Raw genomic sequence first — 12,519 nt, 5'->3', positions numbered from 1 at the left:
AGTTGAATCGCTTGGCTTTGTTTCCACGTCGAAGGTATGGCATTTTGGCCGCAATTCTTCCATAAGACCACTTCTGGCCTGACTTCTTAGAACAGTAGATGGGTGCACCTGGATCCAACTGGTTTCTGCCAGTTCTGAGCTGATGGAACTGCTGGACATCTTCAGATTTTGAAAGGAAGTAAGCAAGATATGTCTTTCATCTGATGTACTAAGTTTCCTTGGCCAACCGCTGCGTCTATGGTCCTCCACATTGCCCGTTTCTTTGTGCTTCTTCAAAAGAGCTTGAACAGCACATCTTGAAACCCCAGTCTGCTTTAAAATCTTTGCCTTGGAGAGACCTTGCTGATGCAGTATCACTACCTTGTGTCATGCTGCTGTACTCAGTCTTGCCATGTTGAATGACCTGTGGCATGAAACTGTCTTCCACATCCTCACCTTTGTAGTAGAGTTTGGCTGTTCCTCACGCAGTTTTAAGCTTACTACACATCTGTTTCTGTTCCAGTTAATGACTGTGTTTCAATTTACATATGAATATAATGATCATTGACACCTGTTTTTTGTATGACTGTTTAATCACACACCTGACTATAATCCAACAAAATCCCTGACTTTGTACAAGTGTACCTAGACGGATTGATGCCTTTTTAAAGGCTAAGTGTGCTCACACCAAATATTGAGAACTAGATTTCTCTTCTGTTCATTCACTTTGCATTTTGTTAATTGATCAAAATAAACTATTAACACTTCTATTATTGGAAGCATTCTTACTTTGCAGCATTTTTTCCATACCTGCCTAAAATTTTTGCACAGTATTGTGTGTGTGTATATATATATATATATATATATATATATATATATATACTGTATATATATATACGTTCACTACGTTCACAACATAACCGGCACTAACATTATCTCCACAACTGCCCCTGTGCCTTCCCTTGCTGCATGCAAACGTATCCAATATGTATGGGTGGCACTCCACGAGGACTTGTCAAATAAAAAGAAACTCAGAGACTGCGTTCTAGTTGCGGTAACGTTTCAGTTATGTATTAACTTTCGTCAGACCAACATACATAATACATTTACATACCTTTATACCCCACCAAACCCTCGTGTGCCGCATCCCCTCGGTCCGGTCTGCTGGCGGGGATAGATGCCGTCATTGCACAGTGCCTGTGTAACGCGCTCACGTCCCACGCTGCGTACCAGGTTACCATGGAGATAAATAAACAGTGCTAACATTAATTAACAATACAGCACATGAAATGTATATATCGATTTCATCAAACGGTGCAATCCATACATAGATATTAAGCATGTTTCCATAGTAATACCCTCTAGAGATATATATATACACCTGTTAATACATAATAACAAAGTATAAATTAGGAAAACCATTTACAGAGAGATCAGGAGAAGCAATTCAATAACAATTGTTCATTAAGACCGTCTGGAGCTATTGTGTTAAGGCGGTGGATCCATTTTGCCTCCCGTTGTAACAGCAATTTATTTCTGTCACCCCCACGGATGTTTTCAGGTTGCTGATCTATAATTCTATATTTTAAACTTGACAAGTTATGTTTAAATCTAGCAAAATGGCGTGCCACTGGTTGCGTTTGGCTCTCTCCCCCCAATGCCGCCCTAATTGAAGACCTATGCATGGCCATTCTTTCACAAAACTGTCGTGTCGTCTTTCCGACGTAAAACAAACCACAGGGACAACGTATATAATAAATGACATGAGTGCTCGTACATGTCAATATTTTATCTATTTTCCCGAATTTTCCCGAATGTGGATGTGAGAAGCCGGGTCCTACTTCCATATAGCTGCATGTAGTGCAGCCTATGCACCTGTAGCAACCCGGCTTCTTAGTTAAAAATGTCTGAACTGGACCTGCTTAAAACTTAGAAATGTCATTGTGAACTAAGTAATCTTTGAGATTTCTATTTCTAGTATAACTAGGCAACAACGTTTTATCATTTAATATCCTCAAATCCTTATCAGTAGACACCACCGGCCAGATGTCCCTAGCATGTTTCTTAATCTCCTTACTAACTACAGACCATCTCTGTACAAATGGAATTTTGTTATGCATTGGTTTTACATTTTTCTCTGAACTCTGCAATAAACTATTTCTGTCAATGTTCAATACTATGGTTTTGGTCCGCATTAATTCATCCCAGTCTTATCCCCTCACCTTGAACCTCAGGGCCATTTCATTGATCTCAGATTCAGTATGTACTGGATCATCTGAGATCCTGTGAACTCTGAGGAACTGGGAGTAAGGAAGGCTGTACTTTGTGGAAGGTGGATGGAAGCTTGTCGCATGTAAAAGAGTATTTTTATCAGTGGGCTTTTTGTATAACTCAGTGTGAATATGGCCCTCATCGATGGAAATAATCACATCTAAGTAATTTACTCTAGTCTTACTGATATTAGCCGTAAATTTGATATTCTCATCAGACTCATTGATTACCTGTAAAGTATCATGAAATTCTTCCTCTGTGCCCGACCAAATTAAAAACAAATCGTCTATATAACGAACAAAAAATAAGATCTTATCGGCAATTTCTGGATTCGTGAAGAATAACTCTAGAGGGTATTACTATGGAAACATGCTTAATATCTATGTATGGATTGCACCGTTTGATGAAATCGATATATACATTTCATGTGCTGTATTGTTAATTAATGTTAGCACTGTTTATTTATCTCCATGGTAACCTGGTACGCAGCGTGGGACGTGAGCGCGTTACACAGGCACTGTGCAATGACGGCATCTATCCCCGCCAGCAGACCGGACCGAGGGGATGCGGCACACGAGGGTTTGGTGGGGTATAAAGGTATGTAAATGTATTATGTATGTTGGTCTGACGAAAGTTAATACATAACTGAAACGTTACCGCAACTAGAACGCAGTCTCTGAGTTTCTTTTTATTTGACAAGTCCTCGTGGAGTGCCACCCATACATATTGGATACGTTTGCATGCAGCAAGGGAAGGCACCGGGGCAGTTGTGGAGATAATGTGAGTGCCGGTTATGTTGTGAACGTATATGTTCGTGAAACCTCAGCTGACACTTCAAGTGAGAGCTTGGGACACGAAATCAACAAGGCACCACTACTAATCTTTCTGTCTATACCTCCAACCGAGAACTATTCTGCATTTTTATATATTTGCTGGGTGGTGGTTAACACACTGGAGACATGTCACAGGTTGGTGACATTGCCGACACGAGTGGATATCGACACATTGATGTTGCAGCATCTGAGACGTGGTCGTTTTCAGATGCGTGTCACGATCCGGGTATCTGGACGCCATTTCTTACCCATCAGATGCCTCCTAAGGCTGGCTCAGCGCTCCAGGACCGGATCCCATCTGTTATCCTAATGTTCACATTCCTGCATCCTCTCCTGTCTCTCTGAGACGCTGTCACAGTAACGCCTTATTACATCTGGCATGGCGTCTCCCGCGGCCTCCGCCGCCGTCCCTGAGCTTCTGCATGCAGAGTGTCAGAGTGGCGATTACGTCAGCCGCGGCCTCCACTGTGTCCGCGTGGTTGGATGTGCACTTGTCAGCCTGGCGTCTCCTGTCTCCAGTGGCCGGCGCCGCCATTACTGTTTTCATTACCACATGGATTACAAACCAAACTTCCCTCCAAGTGTCTGCATGGGCGCAGCCATCTTGGATTCTGTCAGCTGATCATTTCCTCCAATCTGTTGTCAGTATTGTTAATCTGCATAATTGCCTAGCCAATCCCTTCCTTGCTGCAGGTATAAATACACTGTGCCTGAGCAAGGAAGGCGTCAGTGCTTTGGTTGTCAAACCTAGTTCCTGTTTGTCTCTCTCCTGTGATTGTCTTCCAGGTTCCAGCTCCTGTCTCAAGACTTCCACCATAGAGACCCGCACCAGCATTCCACCTGCGGTGTAGCCTGACTCTCCAATCCATTGTGGATTCATCTGTTTCCAGCTACAACATTACCTACTTCCAGCCCAGCTTCCAGCAGAGTACAGCTTCTCTTAAAGGGCCGGTGTCCTTTCTACACTTTACCACTCTCCACCGGTATTATTATTTCTCCGCTCTCAGGTTCTACATTTCAGCTCATATTTCATCGCTCCCAAGTTCATTTACTATTTAACTGGTTCCAGCCAGTATCCTCTCCGTGCTAACAACAGTCTGGTTCCAGCCAGTATCCACAGCAGCCGTTTTATCTTCAGCAACCCAGCTTTTCCTGGAACACCAGCTGGTACAATCCTGGGTTATCTCCATTGCTACAGTCGGGCCTGGTAAGGACTTTCCATCTAGAAGATTATAAGAACTATCTCACACTACCAGTGCCCTGTGGCTCCTGCCACCCTGTAGTACCCAGGAACTGTATTTATTCTTTGCTGACTTTTATGTTTTCTTTTACTGCTGCTGTGTTGCGGAGTTGTCATAATAAACATCATTGACTTTTATCCAAGTTGTCGTGGTCACGCCTTCGGGCAGTTATTATTCATGTTACTTACATGTCCAGGGGTCTGATACAACCTCCCAGGTTCCGGTACATCTCAGCCCCTACAACTGAGGCTGCCTCCCGTCAGCTCAGGCCCTCAGTTGTGACAATGCGGATGCAGAAAGCATCAGATTTAAAGAGGATTTAGCCACCGCAGGGGGCACGGATAGTAATGATTTGTTATTTGCTAAATTACTACGGCTTCACAAGAAACAGATAGATTTCTATATGCACGGAGTTACATTATCCGATTATCATCGAACCGACAGATACCACGTGGGTTTAGAGTCCGCAACATTCCGACCATAGGCAAATATAATAGTGAATTTTGCCGCAAGTGGGTTGGCATCTTAAACAAGTGTAGTTTGGATCTAATCCTCTTGGTGATAGAGGAATCGACGAGAGAAATGAATTTATTGAAGGATATGACTTCCCCTTTTGAGGCCAAATATGTTTCCATCCTAAAGGCTGATGTGGATAACAAGTGGATGGAGAAATTGGCGACTCAAATAGAGACTTATAAACAGGATCTGGTCAAATTTAAACGACAAAAACTCACGACAGTTCAGAAGGACTATCAGGAGGGCCGAGTCTACAGCTGGGTGAATAATCCAGAGGTGAGATCACAGCCCAAACGCTACAATAGATACAGAGCACGTCGTGGCCAATTCACTGAGACCTCAAGTGGAGAGGGGACCTCACAGAGTGATAATGAGGTGTCGGAAGGTGCTAAAGGTGGCAAGCCCCCTTTAGGGGTAAACACACGGGCTATGTTGGGCCCAAAAAAAGGCAATACACCAGGCGGGGCAAGCAATGCCAAAGAATCTTCAAAAAAAGCCCCCAAATCCAAGAAGAAAACAACATAGTATTTAATTTATCAGGACGTCCATTAACAACGGATGAACTTTCTGTATTAAATAAGGGCCTCACGTTTATCCCTACTACTCCATTTGATGAATTTCAGTGGAAAGTCGATTCATATAATGTCCATAGGCGATTGAGATTGAAGGAACACTTTGCCCACCAGATTGGTCCCAATGTGGAGACGGACATACCATATAAATTAAAGCCGAGGTCTAATTTTGACCCTCAAAGTAATAATCCTTCTTTAAAATGTTTTGCTAGGGTATTGGATTCTAAGACTATGGAATCAGTTAAAACATACAGGCATTGTAGCAATAATTTGACCAGGGGCGAGCGAGAAGCTCTGAATACACTTAGTAAGGATAGACAGATTGTAATACGCCCCACTGATAAAGGTGGGGGGGTTATTGTACAGAATTTACAACAGTATAAAACCGAAGCTTATAGGCAATTGAATGATATTTCTGTATACAGCCATCTGTATAAAGATCCTACCATTAAGTATAATGATGAGTTGAAGCAGGCTGTGAAGGATAAAATCATTACCTCTGCTGTATATGAGGCATTGTTTCAGGACTACCCGGTGGCACCGGTATTTTATACCATTCCGAAAATCCATAAGGATGCCGAAGTGCCACTGGGTCGCCCTATAATATCAGCCAGGGATTCTGTTTACTATAAGGTCTCACAGTACCTTAATTATTACTTTCAGCCGGTCATACAGTCTCAATTAACTTATTTAAAGGATACAACCTCGTTGATTAATAAACTGGCAGAATTACCCAGATTTATGGAGGATTGTGTGTTGTGCACATTGGACGTGGTGAGCCTCTACACCAATATCCCACACGATAGGGGTGTGGAGGCAGCCAGGCGCCTATTGTCCACAAGCACACTAAACAAAGGTCCTAATCTTGGTTTCTTTTTAGATCTTTTAAAACTTACCCTTGAGCATAACTACTTTTTGTTCGATAATGGGTGGTTTGAGCAGAGGCAGGGGTGTGCTATGGGCAGTTGTGTCTCCCCGGCTTTTGCAAACTGCTTCATGTTCGAGGTAGAAAGGGAGTTATTCTTCACGAATCCAGAAATTGCCGATAAGATCTTATTTTTTGTTCGTTATATAGACGATTTGTTTTTAATTTGGTCGGGCACAGAGGAAGAATTTCATGATACTTTACAGGTAATCAATGAGTCTGATGAGAATATCAAATTTACGGCTAATATCAGTCGGAAAGACGACACGACAGTTTTGTGAAAGAATGGCCATGCATAGGTCTTCAATTAGGGCGGCATTGGGGGGAGAGAGCCAAACGCAACCAGTGGCACGCCATTTTGCTAGATTTAAACATAACTTGTCAAGTTTAAAATATAGAATTATAGATAAGCAACCTGAAAACATCCGTGGGGGTGACAGAAATAAATTGCTGTTACAACGGGAGGCAAGATGGATCCACCGCCTTAACACAATAGCTCCAGACGGTCTTAATGAACAATTGTTATTAAATTGCTTCTCCTGATCTCTCTGTAAATGGTTTTCCTAATTTATACTTTGTTATTATGTATTAACAGGTGTATATATATATATCTCTAGAGGGTATTACTATGGAAACATGCTTAATACCTATGTATGGATTGCACCGTTTGATGAAATCGATATATACATTTCATGTGCTGTATTGTTAATTAATGTTAGCACTGTTTATTTATCTCTATGGTAACCTGGTACGCAGCGTGGGACGTGAGCGCGTTACACAGGCACTGTGCAATGACGGCATCTATCCCCGCCAGCAGACCACACCGAGGGGATGCGGCACACGAGGGTTTGGTGGGGTATAAAGGTATGTAAATGTATTATGTATGTTGGTCTGACGAAAGTTAATACATAACTGAAACGTTACCGCAACTAGAGCGCAGTCACTGAGTTTCTTTTTATTTGACAAGTCCTCGTGGAGTGCCACCCATACATATTGGATATATATATATATATATTTACATACACTGTGCAGTGTTCAAGATTTATAGATGACATATTCATGCTCTGGAGAGGGGGAGAAACAAGGTTCCAACAACTTATGGAAGAGATCAATCCACCATCCGAAAGCACTCATTAAAGGATTACCCAAGTCACAGCTGTTGAGAACGGCTAGGATCAATAGTGACCATGCATCGTTAGCTAGTGAATTGGATAAGGTGATAGAAAAATTCATCCAAAAAAAACGAAGTTCTAAAAATTAACAGACAATCTCTTCTAATGCCCAAGAACAAACATAAACATCAAGAAGTAATTCTTTGGAAAAACAAATATTCAACATCCAGTCCTGTAATCCAGCATGCCACCAGGGCCCTTTGGCCCATTGTTTCCACGGACAAAAATTTGGAGTGCTTTAAACATAAGAGACCCATGTCCTGTCTTATGAGAGCCAGAAACATCAAAGACCGCATAGTATATGCGGACATCGCCAAATTTGGGACACAGAAACCATCTACTTTTTTAACCAAACCCCCAGGTTGCTACAAGTGCATGCGGTGTACTACTTGTTCTCGTATGCTGACGGGACCATCATTTAAGCATCCCCATAGTGGGCAAGTAGTTAGGATTGTCCTGACTTGTACCTCATCCTATGTGATATATCTAATACTCTGCCCGTATGGAATGGGGTACGTGGGTAAAACTACAAGAACGGTAAGAGAGCGTATGGTTCTACATAGGTCTGCAATAAATCAAGCACTACTAGGAAAGAAGATCTGAACAACCGGTGGCCATGCACTTTGCCGAGAAGAAACACACTCTGATGGCTTTGCGACACATTGTGATTGACCATATCCCGGAATCAATCCGGGGTGGAGATAGGGGAGCCAAACTTCTTCAATTAGAAGCAAAATGGATTTTTAGATTGGACACAACAAGTCCAAGAGGTTTGAATGAAAAAATCTCCTGGAATATAGTTAACTGATGTCAGAGTTAGTTGTACCTAATCTACTTTTACATCATTTAGGCATGTCTTCACACGGAGGGAGTATTTATGGATACAGTATAATTTAGCTGTACAACATAGTTCTTTATTAGGTAAATGGCGGTAAATTACATTGATTATGTCAATCAATAAGCATCCATACAAAGGGAGCACCAATAGACCCACCTTAAATTAGCCATTTGTGCACATATGTTTATTGTGCAAATGCTGATGAATTCACTTGTTCGTTCATATGTGTCTACTGTGTAAATGCTGTTGGATACACTCAGGGCCGGTGCAAGGTTTCTCGGCACCCTAGGCAAATAGTCAGCTGCCTCCGCCCGCCCCCCCCCCCCCCCCTCCATCGGCAAAATACGGAGCCCATAGGTAACCACCTCACAATTTAGCGGTTTGGGTTAGGGTATTGGGGTTAGGGTATTAGGGATAGGATATAAGGGTTGATTTATCAATGTGGGTTAAGGTTAGGGGTTATTATTAGGTTATTACGGAGAGGTGTATAATATATATATATATATATATATGACAAGAATTACTCTCCCACTGCGCTATTTCAAATAAAACACTAAAATTAATTAATTATATGGCTGCCTGTATCCTCTAAGTTCCCTGTTAGGAGGAACTAAATGTGTGAAAATATGAAATGAAATAGAGGAGATGGCGCCAAGGGAGTTATATCAACGCCCTACCTAAAAACGGACCCTCACAGTACTCTCCGGATAAATTACGTCAGATAACAAATACTAACATAAAAATTTATTAAAACAACATATAAACCCGACACAAATGTTCATAAGTATACAGAGTTGATACATTTACATTTCTCGCACAATTTGAACAATCAGTTTGTAGTGATGAGGAAAAAGCGTAGATATATCACTACGATTTCCTCCTTCTCCTTATTGTAGATTCGGAGGTAACATCAGATAATAGATAGATAAATAACCCAACGCGTTTCGTCTTGTTCCAAGACTTCATCAGGGGTAAAATCTCTTCATTTCAGAACATATTGTCAGCACATAAAAGGTCATTCAAAGATGTATGAACAACGTTTCAATATTTCAATGGGACTTGATTGATACAGCGAGGACCATACCTCATATATCATCAGCTTGAGTCTGACATTCAGATATTCGAATATGGGGAAGATTCATATGTGTATAGAATCTAACTGGTTCGCAAGCATAAGGAACCTCGTCGGTCAGCAGCTTGAACCTGACACTCAGAGACTCAGGAGTGAAGGCAATTCAAATGGGTATAATGTCTAACCAATTTAGAACACGTGGTAGACCCTCCAGTGGTGCAGTGCTGACAGCCAAGTCTCTGTATAAATCTACTTTTACATCATTTAGGCATGTCTTCACACGGAGGGAGTATTTATGGATACAGTATAATTTAGCTGTACAACATAGTTCTTTATTAGGTAAATGGCGGTAAATTACATTGATTATGTCAATCAATAAGCATCCATACAAAGGGAGCACCAATAGACCCACCTTAAATTAGCCATTTGTGCACATATGTTTATTGTGCAAATGCTGATGAATTCACTTGTTCGTTCATATGTGTCTACTGTGTAAATGCTGTTGGATACACTCAGGGCCGGTGCAAGGTTTCTCGGCACCCTAGGCAAATAGTCAGCTGCCTCCGCCCGCCCCCCCCCCCCCCCCCCTCCATCGTCAAAATACGGAGCCCATAGGTAACCACCTCACAATTTAGCGGTTTGGGTTAGGGTATTGGGGTTAGGGTATTAGGGATAGGATATAAGGGTTGATTTATCAATGTGGGTTAAGGTTAGGGGTTATTATTAGGTTATTACGGAGAGGTGTATAATATATATATATATATATATATATATATAGAAAAAACGATGCAGGCGGCACTCGGAATTCACTGCACAGCACAAGCAGGTAAGTAATAACGTTTCAAAGTTTATTCACCTCTTCATCAGAGTAATCTGATGAAGAGGTGAATAAACTTTGAAACGTTATTACTTACCTGCTTGTGCTGTGCAGTGAATTCCGAGTGCCGCCTGCATCGTTTTTTCAGTGAAGGACCCGTGGCTAAGTGCGGAGTCAAGGAGGGCACCGGAGCAGTATCGGACTGTGTGGGAGTGCTGCCACCAAGAACTGTGTATATATATATATATATATATATAAATATAAAATCCTTACGATATCCTGGTGCTCGGGATGCCGGCTGTCAAAAATAAGAATTTACTTACCGATAATTCTATTTCTCGTAGTCCGTAGTGGATGCTGGGGACTCCGTCAGGACCATGGGGGATAGCGGCTCCGCAGGAGACAGGGCACAAAAGTAAAAGCTTTAGGATCAGGTGGTGTGCACTGGCTCCTCCCCCTATGACCCTCCTCCAAGCCTCAGTTAGGATACTGTGCCCGGACGAGCGTACACAATAAGGAAGGATCTTGAATCCCGGGTAAGACTCATACCAGCCACACCAATCACACCGTACAACCTGTGATCTGAACCCAGTTAACAGCATGATAACAGCGGAGCCTCTGAAAAGATGGCTCACAACAATAATAACCCGATTTTTGTAACAATAACTATGTACAAGTATTGCAGACAATCCGCACTTGGGATGGGCGCCCAGCATCCACTACGGACTACGAGAAATAGAATTATCGGTAAGTAAATTCTTATTTTCTCTGACGTCCTAAGTGGATGCTGGGGACTCCGTCAGGACCATGGGGATTATACCAAAGCTCCCAAACGGGCGGGAGAGTGCGGATGACTCTGCAGCACCGAATGAGAGAACTCCAGGTCCTCCTCAGCCAGGGTATCAAATTTGTAGAATTTTTCAAACGTGTTTGCCCCTGACCAAGTAGCAGCTCGGCAAAGTTGTAAAGCCGAGACCCCTCGGGCAGCCGCCCAAGATGAGCCCACCTTCCTTGTGGAATGGGCATTTACATATTTTGGCTGTGGCAGGCCTGCCACAGAATGTGCAAGCTGAATTGTACTACACATCCAACTAGCAATCGTCTGCTTAGAAGCAAGAGCACCCAGTTTGTTGGGTGCATACAGGATAACAGCAAGTCAGTTTTCCTGACTCCAGCCGTCCTGGAAACCTATATTTTCAGGGCCCTGACAACATCTAGCAACTTGGAGTCCTCCAAGTCCCTAGTAGCCGCAGGTACCACAATAAGCTGGTTCAGGTGAAACGCTGACACCACCTTAGGGAGAAACTGGGGACGAGTCCGCAGCTCTGCCCTGTCCGAATGGACAATCAGATATGGGCTTTTGTGAGACAAAGCCGCCAATTCTGACACTCGCCTGGCCGAGGCCAGGGCCAACAGCATGGTCACTTTCCATGTGAGATATTTCAAATCCACAGATTTGAGCGGTTTAAACCAATGTGATTTGAGGAATCCCAGAACTACGTTGAGATCCCACAGTGCCACTGGAGGCACAAAAGGGGGTTGTATATGCAGTACTCCCTTGACAAACTTCTGGACTTCAGGAACTGAAGCCAATTCTTTCTGGAAGAAAATCGACAGGGCCGAAATTTGAACCTTAATGGACCCCAATTTGAGGCCCATAGACACTCCTGTTTGTAGGAAATGCAGGAATCGACCGAGTTGAAATTCCTCCGTGGGGGCCTTCCTGGCCTCACACCATGCAACATATTTTCGCCAAATGCGGTGATAATGTTGTGCGGTCACCTCCTTCCTGGCTCTGACCAGGGTAGGGATGACCTCTTCCGGAATGCCTTTTTCCCTTAGGATCCGGCGTTCAACCGCCATGCCGTCAAACGCAGCCGCGGTAAGTCTTGGAACAGACATGATCCTTGCTGAAGCAAGTCCCTTCTTAGTATCTCTTGAAGTTCCGGGTACCAAGTCCTTCTTGGCCAATCCGGAGCCACGAGTATAGTTCTTACTCCTCTCCGTCTTATAATTCTCAGTACCTTGGGTATGAGAGGCAGAGGAGGGAACACATACACCGACTGGTACGCCCACGGTGTTACCAGAGCGTCCCAGCTATTGCCTGAGGGTCTCTTGACCTGGCGCAATACCTGTCCAGTTTTTTGTTCAGACGGGACGCCATCATGTCCACCTTTGGTCTTTCCCAACGGTTCACAATCATGTGGAAGACTTCCAGATGAAGTCCCCATTCTCCCGGGTGGAGGTCGTTCCTGCTGAGGAAGTCTGCTTCCCAGTTGTCCA

At 43.2% G+C, this 12,519-nt stretch overlaps 1 protein-coding gene and 1 long non-coding RNA gene across 2 annotated transcripts in view; both read right to left on the bottom strand.

Annotated features, from left to right (window-relative positions):
- Positions 1-12,519, bottom strand: part of LOC134958271 (protein Wnt-7a) — a 138,338-nt gene that overhangs the window by 27,118 nt on the left and 98,701 nt on the right. The gene's annotated exons all lie outside the window — the stretch shown is intronic.
- On the bottom strand, positions 9,077-9,659 carry LOC134958272 (uncharacterized). The gene is made up of 2 exons (XR_010186927.1): positions 9,627-9,659; positions 9,077-9,528 (listed from the first exon to the last, which is right to left on the bottom strand). It is a non-coding gene; the product is annotated as an uncharacterized LOC134958272 (long non-coding RNA).

The sequence above is a fragment of the Pseudophryne corroboree genome, chromosome 9 (genome assembly GCF_028390025.1).
Source record: "Pseudophryne corroboree isolate aPseCor3 chromosome 9, aPseCor3.hap2, whole genome shotgun sequence".
NCBI classification, from domain to species: Eukaryota; Metazoa; Chordata; class Amphibia; order Anura; family Myobatrachidae; genus Pseudophryne; species Pseudophryne corroboree.
This window is presented reverse-complemented; position numbering and strand designations above follow the sequence as displayed.